Below are 17,960 nucleotides of genomic sequence, written 5' to 3'. Positions count from 1 at the left end.
AAACATGCTCAACATCACTAATCATCAAGGAAATGCAAATCAAAACCACAATGAGATATCACCTCGCATCAGTCAAAATAGGTATTATAAAAAAGACAAGAAATAAGTTTGGCAAGGATGTGGAAACAAAGGAACCCTTGTGCACTGCTTATGGGAGTGTAAATTGGTGCAACCACTGTGGAAAACAATATGAAGATTCCTTAAAAATTAAAAATAGAAATATCATATGATCTAATAATTCCACTACTGCGTATTTACCCAAAGGAAAAAAAACCCCACTAATTCAAAAAGATATATGCACCCTTATGTTCAATGTAGCATTATTTACAATAGCTAAGATATGGAAGCAACCCAAGTGTCCATCAATAGATGAATGGCTGAAGATGGTACGGTATGTATATACACAATGGAATATTACTCAACTATAAAAAGTGAGATCTTGCCATTGTGACAAGATGGGTAGACCTAGAAGTTATTATGCAAGTGAAATAAGTCAGAGAAAAACATATACCATATGATTTCCCTTATATGTAGAATCTGAAAAACAAATGAATAAACAAATGGAAATAGATTCATAAATGCAGAGAACAAACTAGTGGTTGCCAGAGGGGAGGGGACTGGAGGGAAGGGCTAAATAGGTAAATGGGAGTAAGAGGTACAAACTTTCAGTTATAAGTAAGTCACAGAGATGAAAAGTACAGCATTGGGAGTATAGCCAATATTAATGTAATAACATTGTATGGTGACAGATGGTAACTACACTTACCGTGGTGATCACTGTGTTAATGTATACAATTGTTGAATCACTATGTTGTGCACCTGAAATGAACATTGTATGCCAAGTATACTTCAATACTAGAAACTTTTTTAAAAGCATATAGTGTATAAGAATGGCTTGTAAACTCTAAAATGATATATACCAGAAGGTGCCAGTGAGATCACTTCTAATTTTTAGGTACACATAAGTTCATTCATTTTTCCAGGAACAAAATTTATAAATGTCAGTTTTACTTGGATATTCTGAGTGGTTCCTCTTAATTACACAATACATTGAAAAGTACATTGTAATCTATAAGGGTATATACAAATACTAGTTACTGAAAGTTACCAAAGTAAAAGAGAAACAGATGAGAGCAGGGGTAAAACACTTGGATGAAGAGGAGGCTACCTTAAACAGAAATATGAGGTCAGTATGAATATGAAAGGATGATTTTTATATTTGAGCCTGGATTTCCATCTTTCAGTGTTATACCCTTTTATAAATTGTAACTTTATTCTTGTGCTTTTTTCATCTATAAAGGACTTAGTTTGATATATTGATCTTATTATCGTCAGTGTATATTGATCTGTAAGTATATAGATGCAGGTTTAAATGATATCTGTAGTCACTAAAATTCATAGAATTAAAATAACATTTCAGATTAGTCTTCACAAACATTTTGAAGATTATAGATAATCTGTATACTCCTGTGCTTTTTTTAGGCAGATAAAATTTTGCCTGAGATTCTCAAGCATTTCAGTGCTCATGCCTACAATTTCTATTCACATTTGCACACTGAATGTGAAGGAAACAAAATAACAGCAACATACGGAAGTGGCTTGCTATTAGGAGATAAGCTAGGAAATATGGAACACTATAAAGTGAAAAATAGGTTATCTATATTTCTCCCACCAAGACATTGTCCTACTAACATTTTGGTACATTTCCTTCCAGTTCCATTTTTTTGGCATTTTCCTTAATTTTTTTCTTTTTTTTTTTTTAGATCTAATGTGACACTTTTGTAGGTTATTTTTCATCATTTAAAATTTAGGCAGAACCTGGGGAGCCTGGGTGGTTCAGTCAGTTAAGCGTCTGACTCTTGATTTTGGCTCAGGTCATGATCTCAGGGTCATGAGATCAAGCCCCACATCCAGCTCTGGGCTCAGCGGGGAATATGCTTGAGATTCTCTCTCCTTCTCCCTCTGACCCTCCCCCCACTCACACGTGGGCACATGCTCTCTCTTTATTTATAAATCTTTAAAAATAAATAAAGATTTATTTACTTTAGAGAGAGAGAGAGCATGAGTGAGGGGAGGAGCAGAGAGAGAATTTTCAAGCAGACTCTCCACTGAGCATGGAGCTAGATGCAGGACTAGATCTCATGACCCATGAGATCATGACCTGAGCTGAAACCAAAAGTTGGACATCCAACCAACTGAGCCACCCAGGAGCCCCTAAAATAAATCTTAAAAACAAAACAAACAAACAAAAAGGTAGAACCAGTGAAGGAGGGCAAAACTTGATGGATGAAATAAAAAAAAAATTTTTTTTTAATTAAAATATTCTGTATTACTGTTTTAAAAATGGAACTTGAATTTGGAAATAGGAGTATAGAGCCCCTCCCCAATTATATATTCTCTTGCCTTTTAATCAGTATATTTTATGAATAATTTGATAATCCTGAGACCTATGAAAATGAAGAGACTCAAGGCCTGTTGTTTTTCACTTTATTGATACTAACATATTTTAGAAGGTTTTGAAATTCTTATAATAGTTACTTTTTAGATACTCATATATACATTTGACACCATAATATGTGTCTCTCAGAATCTTTTAGTTGACTTCTCGGCTTTCTCATAACATTCTTCAATCCTTTTTATATAATTAATTTTTGTTTGGATTAGTTCTTCTCTCTTTGGAAAACCTTGCATAGAAGGAAGATAGACCCCACCCAGAATTTGGTTCTGATGTTGAGATTGAGGCCACCACAAATATGCCAAGCAGGTATGAAAAAGTTTATGTACACAATGAGGCTTTCTGGGGAGAACATAGCTGGCTCCTAACCTGGTTTGAAAATGGCTTGAGAGAGCAGGGAAAGAAGACAGGTTTGGGGCTATCCTGGTGGTTAAGGGGTAGAGTTCCCATGCCAGGGGCCAGGCTGGTGTGGTCTGAATTTACACCAAAGTAGGGGACATTTGGACTTTATCATCTTGCTCAGATGTGGGACAAGGAGGATAGGGGAATGTTGGGCTTGAAAGCTATTAATAGTCAAACATCAAAATTGGCATTGGACTCTATATGCTGAATTGATCTTCCTAACCACTTTTTGTAAATAATTTTGAAAAATCTCTTTTTCCTAGCATTTTCCATAATAATAATAATGTAATAATGATGATAACAAACACACTTACTATGTACTAGACACTGTAATGAGCGCTTTAAACATATTAGTTCATTTAACCTTCTTAATAAATCTATGCAGTAGGCAATATTATCTTCATTCTACAGATTAAAATCTGCAAAACAGAGAGGTTAGGTAATTTTTCCAAGTTCACAGAGCCAGTAAGTTGGCAGAGACAGGATTTAAAAACAAGTTGTTTAAGACATACTGTCTTTAATTTTCTTTTCTTTCTGCTCTTTTGCAGTGGCCACTGGTATTCCATGGTAATTAAAAGGGTTTTGAGAATAGTGAGGTGTTTTGAATCACTTCCAGTTTTTCTGTATGAATTAGAGCAACTTCTGAGTCCTAGGAAATGCTCTTCCAAGGGAACCTGTATTCTACTATGTAACTGAAAAACTTAGCAGTATACCATGCCTATTGAATGGTCTAGCACAGCTATAATTTTGTCACTTTTCCACTGTGTGTTAGGATTTTATACATATCTCTCTAAATTTAAAAAATATATTTAGGGGTGTCTCGGTGACACAGTCAGTTAGTATCTGACTCTTGATTTTTGCTCAGGTCATGATCTCAGGGTTGTGAGATCGAGCACCACATCCGGCTCCATGCTCAGCGCAGAGTGTGCTTAGAACTCACTCTCCCTCTCCCTCTGCCCCTTCTCCCTTCTCTCTCTAATAAATAAATAAATCTTTAAAAAAGAAACATGGAAGAGGCAACACAACTACCCACTTCTTTAATTAATTTGTACTATCCTTGAGTTGGTAATTTATGGAAGAAAAAACTGGTATGATCGTTTATCTTCTTAGTTATGTGATTTTCTTACTGATCCTCTTTCTGTTCTTTGAAATGTTTCGCTATCCACTCTAAATATCACTCTTGGGAAGTTTGTTACTTTCAGCTCTGTGATTTAAGACATAATATTTGATAAGAAAAGTGGCTGATAATAGATAGCTTTTAGGTAAATATCTAACAGAGACTTTTAAAATTACAACTTCTCTAAACTTGTTGTAAAAATAAATCTAATATGAAGTGCTTTGAGAACTTAGAAAGCATTACTGAAAACAGTTGACTGCTTTTGGGGGAGTATTTTATTTTAGCTTTTTGGGCTGCCTTGAGACAGCTTTTGTTTCAATGCTCTTCTAAAGTCATATTAACTATATGTGACTAATTCCATTTTTTTTAAATCTGTTACAATACATACAGTTTGTTACACAAGAAATGTATTTTCAGTGAAGGAAACTTTTTTTCTTTGATGTTTTATTTTAGGCATAGTGTAATTTTAGCTTGTCCAGGTGATTTTTTTGTTACAGTGCGAGATAAGATTCTTTTTATTTTTTTCTCATGACTATCCAGTTGTTCCAACACTATTAAATTACCTTAGTCCTTGTGCTGAGAAATCAAATGGATATATTTGAATGGGTATGTTTTTGGACTATCCATTCTGTTCCAGTGATCAATGTGTCTGTTCTTACACCAAAACTTCACAGTCTTAATTACTGTAGCTTTATGGCAAGTTTTTTTTAAAGATGTATTTTTATTTTAGAGATGGAGTCGGGGAGGGGCAGAGGGTATGGAGGATAGATCACGACCTTGAGATCACGACCTGACCTGAAACCAGGAGTCGGATGCTTAACCAACTATGCCACTCAGGTGCCCCACTTTATAGCAAGTTTTGCAATCAGGTAGTGTAAGTCCTTCAACTTTGTATTTTTTCCAAATTGCTTGACTATTCTGGGTCCTTACCATTTCCATTTCCATATGAATTTTAGAATTTGGCAATTTTTAGTTTTCTGAGTAACTATTTCTCCTTTATTTTTTAACAGTTTTTAAAATTGTGGTAATATATACATACCATGATATTTATCATCTTAACCATTTGTAAATGTACAACTCAGTGGCATTAATTGCATCCACAGTGCTGTGTACTCATCACTACCAATTATACACAAACGCTTTTCATCATCTCCAACCTTTTATTGTCAACATAAACTGTATTCCCATTAAACAATAACTCTTCCTTTTCTCCTTCCCCATGCCTTAATGTAACCTTTATTCTGCTGTTTGTCTCTATGATTTGCTTATTCTAGCTACCTCAAATAAGTAAAATCATGCAATATTTGTCCTTCTGGGTCTTGTTTATTTTAGTTAGCATAGTATCTTTGAGGTCTGTCCATGTTTTCATTCACCCTTATGGATGAAGAGTATTCCTTTGTGTGTATATACGCCACAGTTTATTTATCCATTTATTCATTGATGGATGCTTGGGCTGCTTCCATAATTTGACTATTGTAAATAATGCTGCAATAAACATAGGGGCACATATATCCTTTCGAATTAGTGTTTTTTGTATTCTTTGAATAATTACCCAGTACTGAAATTACTGGATCATGTGGTAGTTCTATTTTTAATTTTTTAAAGAGCCTGCATAATGTCTTCCACTGTGGCTGCACCAGTTTTCATTCCCACCAAAAGTGCAAGAGGGGTCCTTTTTCTCCACATCCTCGCCAACACTTGTTTCTTGTGGGGTTTTTTCAGTTTAGTTTTTTTTTTTAAAGATTTTATTTATTTATTTGACAGAGAGAGACACAGTGAGAGAGGGAACACAAGCAAGGGGGAGTGAGAGAGGGAGAAGCAGGCTTCCCGTGGATCCGGGAACCCGATGTGGGACTCGATCCCAGGACCCTGGGACCATGACCTGAGCTGAAGGCAGTTGCTTAATGACTGAGCCACCCAGGCGCCCGCTTGTGTTTTTGATTTTAGTTATTCTGACAGGTGTGAGGTGATATCTCATTGTGGTCTTCATTTGCATTTCCCTGATGATGAGTGATGTTGAGCATCTTTTCATGTGTCAGTTATCTGGATATCTTCTTTGGAGAAGTATCTGTTTATGTCTTCTGCCCATTTTTAAACTGGATTTTTTTTTTTTTTTTTTTGGTGTTAAGCTGTTTAAGTTCTTTGTATATTTTGGACACTAACCCTTTCTCAGGTATGTCATTTGCAAATATTTTCTCCCATTCAGAGGGTTGTCTTTTTGTTTAGTTGATGGTTCCCTTTGCTGAGCAGGAGCTTTTTATTTTGATGTAGTTCCAATGGTTTATATTTGCTTTTGTTTCCCTTGCCTCGGGAGACTTATCTAGAAAGACGTTATGGCCAATGTCAGAGAAATTACTGCCTGTGTTCTCCTCTAGGATTTTTATGACTTCAGGTCTCACATTTAGGTCTTTAATCCGTTTTGAGTTTATGTTTGTGTATGGTGTAAGAAAGTGGTCCAGTTTCATTCTTTTGAATGTAATTCTCCAGTTTTCCCAACACCATTTGTTAAAGAGACTGTCTTTTTCCCACCATATATTATTTCCTTCTTTGTCAAAGATGAATTGACCATGTAATTGTGGGTTTGTTTCTAGGCTTTTTATTCTGTTCTGTTGAACTATGTGTCTATTTTTGTTCCAGTACAATACTGTTTTGATTGCTACAGTTTTTTTTTTTTTTTTAAGATTTTATTTATTGGGACGCCTGGGTGGCTCAGTCGGTTAAGCGTCTGCCTTCGGCTCAGGTCATGATCCCAGGGTCCTGGGATCGAGTCCCGCATCGGGCTCTCTGCTCCGCGGGGAGCCTGCTTCTCCCTCTGCCTCTGTCTCTCTCTCTGTCTCTCATGAATAAATAAATTAAATCTTTAAAAAAAAAAAAAAAAAAGATTTTATTTATTTATTTGACAGAAACACAGCGGGAGAGGGAACACAAGCAGGGGGAGTGGGAGAGGGAGAAGCAGGCTTCCCGTGAGCGAAGAGCCCGATGCAGGGCTCGATCCCAATACCTGGGAACATGACCCAAGCCGAAGGCAGATGCTTAACGACTGAGCCACCAGGCACCCCTGATTGCTACAGTTTTGTAATATGACTTGAAACCTGGAACGGTGATACCTCCAGCTTTGTTTTTCTTTTTCAAGATTGCTTTGGCTATGAGGGATCTTCCATAGTTCCATGGAAATTTTAGATTATTTGTTCTTGTTCTGTGAAAAATGCTGTTAGTATTTTGATAGACTACATTAAATGTATAGATTGCTTTGGGTAGCATGGACCTGTGAACACTGTTTTTTGTTCCAATCCATGAGTATGGCATATCTTTCCATTTGTTTGTGCTGTCTTCAGTTTCTTTCATCAGTGTTTTATAGCCTTCAGAGCACAGGTCTTTCACCTCCTTTGTTAAGTTTATTCCTAGGTATTTGACTATTTTTGGTGCAGTTGTAAATGGGATTGTTTTCTTAATTTCTCTTTCTTCTGCTTTGTAGTGTATAGAAATGCAGCAGCTTTCTGCACATTGATTTTGTATCATGCGACCTTACTGAATTCGTTTATCAGTTTTAGTAGTTTTTTGGTGGAGTCTTCCTGGTTTTCTATATATGGAATCATCTCATCTGCAAATAGTGAGTTTTACTTCTTCTTTACCAATTTGGATGCCTTTTGTTCCTTTTTCCTTTCTGATTACTATGGCTAGGACTTCCTGTACTACGTTGAATAAAAGGTGAGAGTGGACATCCTTGTCTCATTCCTGACCTTAGGGGAAAAGCTCTTAGTTTTTCACCATTGATTATGATGTTAGCTGTCCAATTAAGAATTTCAATCTCATTGTGATCCCTAAACTCATTGACCCTTCCATGTTCTCTTTTCTTTTTGCTCTTCTCTCTGCCTAGTTTAGATTCATGTTACATTATTTCACTTATTCTTTCTTGATTATGTGCTTAACTCCCTTGTCTATCTGCTTTTCATAGCTTCTCCCTCCTAAAATCCTCACCCTGAGTAAACTCTGCTACCTACCTTCCCTGTTTGGACATAGGAGGATAAGCCTTCTAACTTTTGTTTATTTGTTTGTTTTTTAATTTTTTTATTAAGTTTATTTATTTAGGTAATCTCTACACCCAACATGGGGCTTGAACTCAGGATCAAGAGTCACATGCTCTTCCAAATGAGTCAGCCAGGCACCCCAAGCCTTCTCACTTTTGAAGGATAATTTCACTTGACGTGGAATTCTGGGTTGGTGTTTTTATTTTTGATTCTCCCAACATTTAAAGTATGTCACTCTACTCTCTTCATTCTTGTATGTTTGTTGGTGAAAAATCTGATATAACTAATATCCTTGTTTTGCTATAGGTAAGGTATTCTTTTTCTCTGGCTTCTTCCAAATATTCTCTTTATCCTTGATTTTCTGCAGTTTGAATATGACATGCCTAGATATATATATTTTTTAGTATTTATCCTGCTTCTAATTCTCTGCATTTCCTGTCATTAATTTTGGAAAATTCTCAGCTATTATCACTTCAAATATTTCTTCTGTTCTTTTTTTTCTCTTCTTAGCAGTTCTAATACACATATATTATACCTTCTGTAATTGTCTTATAGTTTTTGGACATTCTGTTTCCTTTTTTTTTTTAAAGATTTATTTATTTGACAGAGAAGACACAGTGAGAGAGGGAATACAAGCAGGGGGAGTGGGAGAGGAAGAAGCAGGCTTCCCGGCCAAGCAGGGAGCATGATTCGGGGCTCGATCCCAGGAGCCTAGGATCATGACCTGAGCCGAAGGCAGACGCTTAACGACCGAGCCACTCAAGTGCCCCATCTGTTTCATTTTTTTAATCCTTTTTTCTCTTTGCATTTTAGTTGGTTAGTTTCTATTGATCTGTTTTCATCTCCTGATTCTTTCCTTGGCCTTGTCCATTCTACTGACAAGCCCATTCATTCTTCATTTCTTTCTTTCTTTCTTTTTTTAAGATTTTATTTTTTATTATTTATGAGAGAGAGATAGCGAGGGAGAGTATGAGCGGGGCCAGGAGAAGGAGAAACAGGCTCCCCTTTGAGCAGGGAGCCCGATGCGGAGCTTGATCCCAGGACCTTGGGATCATGACCTGAGCAGAAGGCAGACACTTAACCAACTGAGCCACCCAGGCGCCCCTTTTCTTTGTTTCTTTCACAGTGTTTTTGATTTCTAGAATTTTATAAAATTCTTTCTTAGCATTTCCATCTACCTACTTACATTATCTACCCTTGCATGTTATCTACTTTTTCCATTATGGCTCTTAGCATATTAATTATAGTTATTTAAAATTTCTGATCTAATTATCCCCAAATCCCTGGCATATCTAACTCAAGTTCTGATGCTTGCTTTATCTCTTCAGACTGTGCTTTTTTGCCTTTTAGCATGACTTGAAATTTTTTGTTGAAATTCATAGGTTTTGAAATGAGATAGATAAGCCTTTATTATGAGGTTTTATGTTTATTTGGCGGAGAGTTAGGCTGTGTTTGCTGTAGCAGTGGTGTCAAAGGTAAAATTTCCTTCAGTATTTTTGTTTTTGTGTTCCCTATTGTCTTTGGGTATCCTTAGAGATTCCCTAAATAAGTCCTGAGAGTTGCAGTTATTTTAGTTGTAATATCCTGTGATTGTATAGGAGCTCTATTGATATGGTGGTAAAGTATGGGGGGGGGGGGTGGCGGGGAGGGGTAAAGCATTCTATAGTCCTGTGATTAGGTCTCAGTCTTTTAGTGATTGTGATTTAGGTATTTCTCTTCCTCCACATTGAAGACTATAGGAGGATGGAGTTATTTTCCTCCCCTTAGGAGGCTAAGGTAAACCTGCCCCCCTCCACCAAGTCAGTTATGCTCTGATAAAATAGCTTCCCTTGAGGGCAGAACTTGTTAAAAAGAACAAAATGCTCTGGGCACATTTTTTATATGGTTCCTTTTCCAGTACCACTCCTATAAACACAGGGGAATTTTTCTCTGACCTTCACAGTGGTAGGACTCCTGGAGGTAAACCTCTTTTAAACGTGGAACTCCCCCCAAAACAATTGACCCTTTTAGGTATTTTAACCTTCAAGTTTCCCCACACTAAGCCTCCAGCAATTCATCAGTTACAGTTTAAAGTGATTCTTGTAATGTTGACTCTAGCTGCCAGCTTCTGCTAGGCCTTTGTTCCCAGTAAGCTGTGATTCTTTGTATCTGTTTGTTTTGTTTCTTCAGTTTTGGGGGGCAGCAGTTTATCCTGTGATCTCAATTCTCAGATGTATCAAAGAGGAGTTCTTGATTTTCAGTTTAGTGTTTTTCTTGTGAGGATGGGAGTAAACTTCAAAGCACTTTATATGTCTGACTAGAAACTGCAGAAGTGTACTTGTTGATTTTTCATAATATCTTGCTGTGATTTTGATTGGAATTGTGCTGAATCTATAGCTCAAATTGGAAAGAATTGACCTGTTAACAATATTGAGTCTTTTGGTCCATGAACATTGTATAGATTTCCATTTATTTAGATCTTTTAAAATTTCTCTGACCAGTATTTTCTAGTTTACAGTATACAAGTCTTACATACACTTTGTTAATTTTATCCTTACATGTTTCACATTTATTGGTGCCATGGTATTTGTTAAATATCAATTTTTAATTGTTTACTGTTGTATATAGAATATAAATGATTTTTGTATATAGACTATGTGTCTTGCAACTTTGTAAAATCATTATTTCTAGTAGTTTTACTTTAGATCTACTAGGATTTTGTATATGTAAACATCTTGTTTTCCAAATAAAAACTTCTACTTCTTCCTTTCCAAGTCATATGGTTTTTAAATTAACAGATGTTATTGCTTAGAATAGTTTTAAATTTACAGAAAAATAGAGCAGACAGTACAGAGTTCCCATATTCTTCCCCCACCTGCACAACTTCTGCTATTAACATTTTGCAGTAATGTGGTACACTTGTTACCATCAATGAATCAATACTGGTACATTATTATTAACTGAAGTACATAGTTTACATTAGGGTTCACAATTTGCATCATATAGTTCTAAGGGTTTTGACAAATGTTTAATGTCATGTATCCACTATACAGACTAGTTTCACTGCCCTAGAAATCTCCTCTGCTCCTCTTATTCATCCTTTCTTTCCTTCCACTGAACCCCTGGCAGCCATTGATCTTTTTATTGTCTGCATAGTTTTGTATTTTCTAGAATATCATATACTTAGAATCATACAGTATTTGCAGATTTGCTTTTATTTAGCAATACATATTTAAATTTTTTACATGTCTTTTTGTATGTGTGTGGGAGGCTTAATATAGTTCATCCTTTTTATTGCTAAATAATATTTCTTTGGGTATACCACAGTTTATCCTTTCACCTATTGAGTGAGTTCTGAATAAAGCTGCTATGAGATATCCATGTGCAGATTTTTGTATGATCATAACTTTTCAACTCAACTGGGTGAATATGTAGGAAAACAATCACTGGATCATGCAGTATCTTAATCTACTCAGCTGCCATAGCAAGATACTACAGACTGGGTGACTTAAACAACAGAAGTGTATCTTAGAGTTCAGGGAGGCCAGAAGTCCAAGATCAAAGTGTGGGAAAATTTAGTTTTTGGTGAGGCCTCTCCTCCTGGTTTGGCTTTGTTGATGTGTCCTCACTTATTCCAGAGAGAGATCTCTGGTGTCTCTTCCTCTTTTTATAAAGACAGTCCTACCAGATTAGAGCTCAACCCTTCTGACCTCAATTAACCTTAATTACCCACCCCCCCACTCCAAGGCCCTATCTCCAAATACAGTCAAACTGGGGGATAAGGCTTCAACATATGAATTTTTGGAGGACACAGTTCAGTCTATAACATACAGTAAGAGTTTGTTGGGGTGGGGGGTAGGAGGTGGGGAAAATGGGCAGAGGTGGTCAAAGAGTACAAACTTTCAGTTACAAGATGAATAAGTTTTGGGATGTAATGTACAGCATGGTGACTATAGTTAACAATACTGTATTGTACATTTGAAAGTTGCTAATAGAGTAGATTTTGTTGTTGTATTTTGTTTTTTTTTAAACTTCTCACTACACAAAAAATTTTGTAACTATATGAGGTAATGGTTGCATTAACTAACCTTATTGTGGTGATCATTTTGCAATATATATCAAATCATTATGCTGTACACCTTTAACTTACACAATGTTATATGTTACTTATATCTCAATAAACCTGGAAGGGAAAAAAAAGACAATGTTTATCTTTGTAAGAAACTGCCAAACTGTCTTTCAAAGTGGCTGTTCTATTTTGCATTTCTACCAGCAATGAATGAGAATACCTGTTGCTCCACATCGTCACCAGATTTAGTTATTATTAGTTTTTGGATTTTAGCCATTTTAATAGATGTGTAGTGGTATCTCATTGTTGTTTCAATTTGCAATTACCTAATGACATATGATAGTAAGCATCTTTTCATGTGATTATTTGCCACCTGTGTGCCTTCTTTTGTAAGGTGTCTGTTCAGATCTTTTGATCAATCTTCGATATGATTTTTTTTCTTTACCTTGGTGATGTGGTGGATAACATTAACTGATTTTTAAATGTTGAATCAGCTTTGCATTCCTGGTATAAATTCTACTTGGTCATGGTTTATAATTCTTTTTACACATTGTTGGGTTAGATTTGCTAATATTTTGTTTTAGAATTTTACATCTATGTTCATGAGTCATATTAGTCTATAATTTTCTCTTCTTGTAAATTGTATAACTAGTTTTGGTATAAGGGTAATAATGTATAATAGAGTGATGTAGGACCTATTCCCTCTGAAACATGTTTAGAGTCTGTCAAAGCAAGGGTACCAGTTTACAAGGTGAACAGAAGATTTTGTTATTTGAAACTTTAAAAATATCATTGAAATAACAGGTGAGACTATCTTTTCAACATTCTATATTCTTGGAGACCTTCTCAAAGATGAGTTGATTGCTAAGCATGTTTTATTTCTGGGATGTGGATGCCTTTCTGGATGCCTTTTATTGGTTTTTCTTGCCTAATTGCTTTGGCTAGGACTTCCAGTACTATGTTGAATCAAATGGTGAAAGTAGGCATCCCTGTTTTGTTCCTGATCTTAGAGGAAACACTTTCAGCTTTCACCATCAACAGGTGAATGGATAAAGAAAATGTGTGTGTGTGTGTGTGTAGTAGAATATTATTCATCCATAAAAGAAGGAAGTCTTGTCATTTGTGACAACATGGATGAACCTGGAGGATATTATGCCTAAGTGAAATAAGCTAGACACAGAAGGACAAGTTTGAGCTCACTTATATGTGAAATCTAAAAAAGTCATATTCATAGAACCAGAGAGTAGAGTGGTGGTTGCCAGGGACTGAGGGCTGAGGAAGGGTGGTCAAAGGATACAAACTTCCAGTTAAAAGATGGGGCTCTAATGTATAGCATTGTGATTATTGTTAATAGTACTGTATTTGCTAAGACAGTAGATCTTAATTTTTCTTACACCACCACCACAAAAAAGAAAAAAAAAAGCTGACTATGTAAGATGATGGATGTGTTTGTTAACTTGATTATGGTAACCATCTCACAGTATATGCATATATTAACTCATCACATTGTATGTCTTTTAAAAAGTCACACTGTATAACTGAAATATATAACATTTTTATTTGCCAATCATACCTCAATAAAGCTGGGAAAAAAAGAAATACAAGGGAAATCTCAGATATTTGGTTGAATTCCTTACATTCATTCTATGCATTAATATTGTTTTATTTTGATATGGTGAGGGAAGCACCATCAGTCTTTAGGATTTTAGGGCTGCTAGTGTTCTTAATCCATATTATATCAGATTTTATTCTTTCTCTTTATAGTCACACTAAATCAGGCATTCATGCTCACAAAACCATTCTTTTGGTTTTCTTTCCTGTTTTTAGTCTCTTCCTGAACCTATGATAGTGGATCTCAAACATTCTGTTCTTTGGAACCCTTTATATCCCTAAAAATTAATGGAAAACTTTTATTTAGGCAGGTTATACCTATTGATATTTGCTGTAATAGATATTAAAATAGAGAAATTTAACAATACTGATTAATTAATTTAAAATGTCAATTATAAGCCCATTATATGTTAATATAACTTGCAATTTTTAATGAAAATTACTTTGTTTCCCACTATGCACTTCTGCATTCTGAAAATACATGGTTGACTATCTAGAATGTATTTAGGAAATGTTTTCTGAATAAATGCCTACCAATTTTTAAAAATCAGAAATATATGGTTTACATGGTTTTTGCTAACAATATATATACAGTTACAAATTTCACTTTTAGTAGAACTTGCTTTGGGAAACAGGTTGTTTATCTCTAAGTGATATTTCAATTAGTAAATCACCTATTACAAAACTTCTTTGATGAAAATGAGCCCTCAGCCTTTGGCATCGGAAGGATTGGAAAGAGTCCAGGGTTCTTTGGCACAGTATTGGCTGTGATTTTGGATAAAGAGGCAGTGGCTTAGTTTCATGTTTAGGTGTCATAAGTAGGCTAGACTTGGGCCCCAGGAAATGCTAGACATACTCATCAGGAGAGGAAGTGAATTGCCAAGTGTGACCTCAGAGAAGTCAGTAGGAGGAGTACAGTATGAAGGTTTAGTGGAGTCCTTGTTGATTAGAAGAAAGATGAAGACTCCAATAATAGATTCACAATTCTAGATATACATATTACTTTTATCTAATGCAGGTCTATCTTGAGTATTATATTTTTCAAACCATGAATAACAATGATCTTCTATACTTATTGGAAAATATTATATATTTTAATTTTATTTACTTATACATTTATGGAGTGCCTACTCTGTTTTAAGCACTGTTTAGGCATTGGGAAAATGATGGTGAACTCAAGATATATAAGATCCTTGCTCTCATGTAGCTTATATTCTATTTGGTAGGAAACATGCAATAGGAAGTGCTGTGAAAAGATGAAGCAGGAGAAAGCCATTTTAGAGGATGGTTCTCCGATGCTTCTCTGAGGAAGTGTTATTTGAACTGAGCCTTGAATAATACAAATGGGGAGTCATTAGGGAGAAGGATGTTCCAAACATCGGCAAGTGTAAAAATCCTGAGAAGGAGATACATTTGATGTGTTCAAAAGACAGGAAGAAGGCTTGTTTTCCCACTCAAAACAGTTTATTTCATTTTATGAGATCATAATGCTAGCAGACAAACCACTAAAACATCCCAGTTTTGTGCATTCAATTCTTTTATAAGATCTCTGTAAGAAATGGTTAGATGGACTAACCTGCCGTTCGTGTATTCATTTAGCAGCTCTAATTTCTAAGTATAAATTTATGTGGCATAATACTCTCCTGACTTTCCTCCTGTCTGGGTCTTTGGAGCTCTTACTCCTTTATACTCTCCCCTTACAGCTTAGTCTTGAGTCTCTTTTATTCTCTCTATGATCTTTTTAAGTGATTTCATCCTTTGCCATCATTTGTCATTTATGTACTAAATACTTGACATATTTACTTGGATATGTCACAGAAATCTGAACATGAACATGCCTAAAACTGAATTCTCATTCCCCCTCCCTACTAAATGTAGGCTCCTTTTGTCTTTCTTATCTCAATATATGAGATACCTCCATTCATGAGTTGCTCAAACCAATCAACATCTAGTCCATCATCAATGTTCTATTAATTTTACCTTTAAAACATATTAAATTCAGCTATTTCCTTTCTATTCCATTTTAACTTTCTTAACCCAAGCCTCCATCTTGTTGGAATGTCCGCAGTTGCCTCCATTATGATTTCTCTACTTTTGCCTTTGCTGTGCTCCAAACCATTCTCTACCCAGAAAATGAAGTAAGCTTTTAAAAGCATGAATTAGATCATGTCACTTTACTGCTTAAAACCATCTAATGGTACCCTGTTTGTTTGAAGTCAAACTTCTTAACATGGCCGGTAAAGCCCTGATAATTTAGGCTGTATTGTCTAGTCTCATTTTTCAGCCACACTGGCCTTATATACATCCTAAAACATGCCATGCTTTTTCTTATCTTAAGGCTTAAGCTTTTTGCTATTTTTTTTTTTTTACCTGGATTTCTCTTTTCTCTTTTTTTACCTTCATTACTACAACCTATTCTTCAGGTGTTGACTTAAATGTCAGTTCTATAGAGAGGGGCCTTTCCCTGAATGACAGCCTGGTCTGAATAGAAATATAATAGGAACTACCTTCCTTTTAACTCTTCTTAAAACATTCTGTTATTTTCCTTAATCAAACCTTATCAAACTATCAGTATATTTATTTGTATGTTTATTTGCTTGGTGTCCGTTTTCTCTTTCTAGACTATAAGTTACATGATAGCAGATCATGTATCTTTGGCTTATCATTCTGTACCTAGCTTCAAGCACAATGTTTGTACATAGTGCTCAAGAAATTCAGTATTTGGTGAGTGGGTGTTAAGAAGATAAGAGCCTGGGGGCGCCTGGGTGGCTCAGTTGGTTAAGCGACTGCCTTCGGCTCCGGTCATGATCCTGGAGTCCCTGGATCGAGTCCCGCATCGGGCTCCCTGCTCGGCGGGGGGTCTGCTTCTCCCTCTGACCCTCCCCCCTCTCATGTGCTCTCTCTCATTCTCTCTCTCTCAAATAAATAAATAAAATCTTTAAAAAAAAAAGAAGATAAGAGCCTGTACTAGTGGGGGACCATTGAGAATGGGAAGGGAAATAGGAGTAGGAAAGCTCCTGATGAACTCATAGTAAGTTGTTTTGATAGAGCTACTGGAAGGATCCAGGAAATATTTCTGGTGAGTACAGTGGCAGCTGTTGTTGTTGTTGTTATATGTGTATGTGTGTTTCTGTGTTTTAATTTGTGGTAGCTACCCAACATGTAGGAATGATACTTATGGAATCTGCCCAGTATGTAGGAACAATATATATCACACATCTCAGTGATGTATATAGCCTTTCCCAGTACTTGTGAAGAAAGCCACGTGAAGTCAATTCTAAGGATTTAAACACCCCATTCTAGTAGGAAGCCTGGAGAGGTTTCCTTGTAGAAAATCATCCATGACTTTGGAAGGCCACTTATCCATGAATTCGTGAAATAATTACCTTTACCATTGAGCTACAAAAATCTCTTACTGTTTTGAAGTCATAAGATTATGGGCTTTAATGTTTAGTGTAATCATTAATAGCCTTATCAGTTTGAGGAAGTAGCTAGGGAGATAACTATTTACCTACATTAAAACCTTTTTTTTTTTTTTAAGGGAGAAAAAAAGCAGGGAGAAGGATCAGAGAGAGAGGGAGAAGCAGAGAAGCAGACTCTCTGCTGAGCAGGGAACCCAATGTGGGGCTCCATCCCAGGACCCTGAGATCATGACCCGAGCCGAAGGCAGACGCTTAACCAACTGAGCCACCCAGGCGCCTCTACCTACATTAAAACTTAAAGCACTGCTGTTCTTCATAGATTTTGTTGAAGTTTGATTGGCCTATTGCAGAGTTCAAAACCCTTTGTTTCTTCTGAGATAGACTGTGGTCACAACCAACAGAGACAAAACCAAGAGCAGGAAATAAGAAGAAACTTGAACTATTTGCTTTGCATTTGGGCTCTAAAAAGAAGCAAAAGTACTGGAAACAAGTGATTGAACTGAAAATTTTTGATTATAATTTTTATTTATTTTGTAAATTTCAGGATTTTATTTATTATGCATCAGTTGGTTACATGATGCAATTTTATAATTTTAAATAAGCATGATATAAGCCAATCTGTATACCCCAAAAAATTAAATTGGAAGGTGTGTAGTCATTTGACCAAATAAGTTATTTTTTATAGGATTCTTATAAATCAACCTCCTAGTACATATCAGAGATTCTGTGGATAAACTATCAGTTCAATTCTACAAACATTCATTGAGTCCCTTTTACGTACTGGTTGCTTTGTTCTAGAAGCTGAACAATATCACTTAAAGCTAGGTATATCTGAAATAGTTGTGACAAATGAGACTGTAGTTATTGGCTGGGGACT

The sequence above is a fragment of the Neomonachus schauinslandi genome, chromosome 8 (genome assembly GCF_002201575.2).
Source record: "Neomonachus schauinslandi chromosome 8, ASM220157v2, whole genome shotgun sequence".
In the NCBI taxonomy this organism is placed as follows: Eukaryota; Metazoa; Chordata; class Mammalia; order Carnivora; family Phocidae; genus Neomonachus; species Neomonachus schauinslandi.
The sequence above is the reverse complement of the archived record's forward strand: the minus strand, read 5'-3'. Positions refer to the sequence as shown.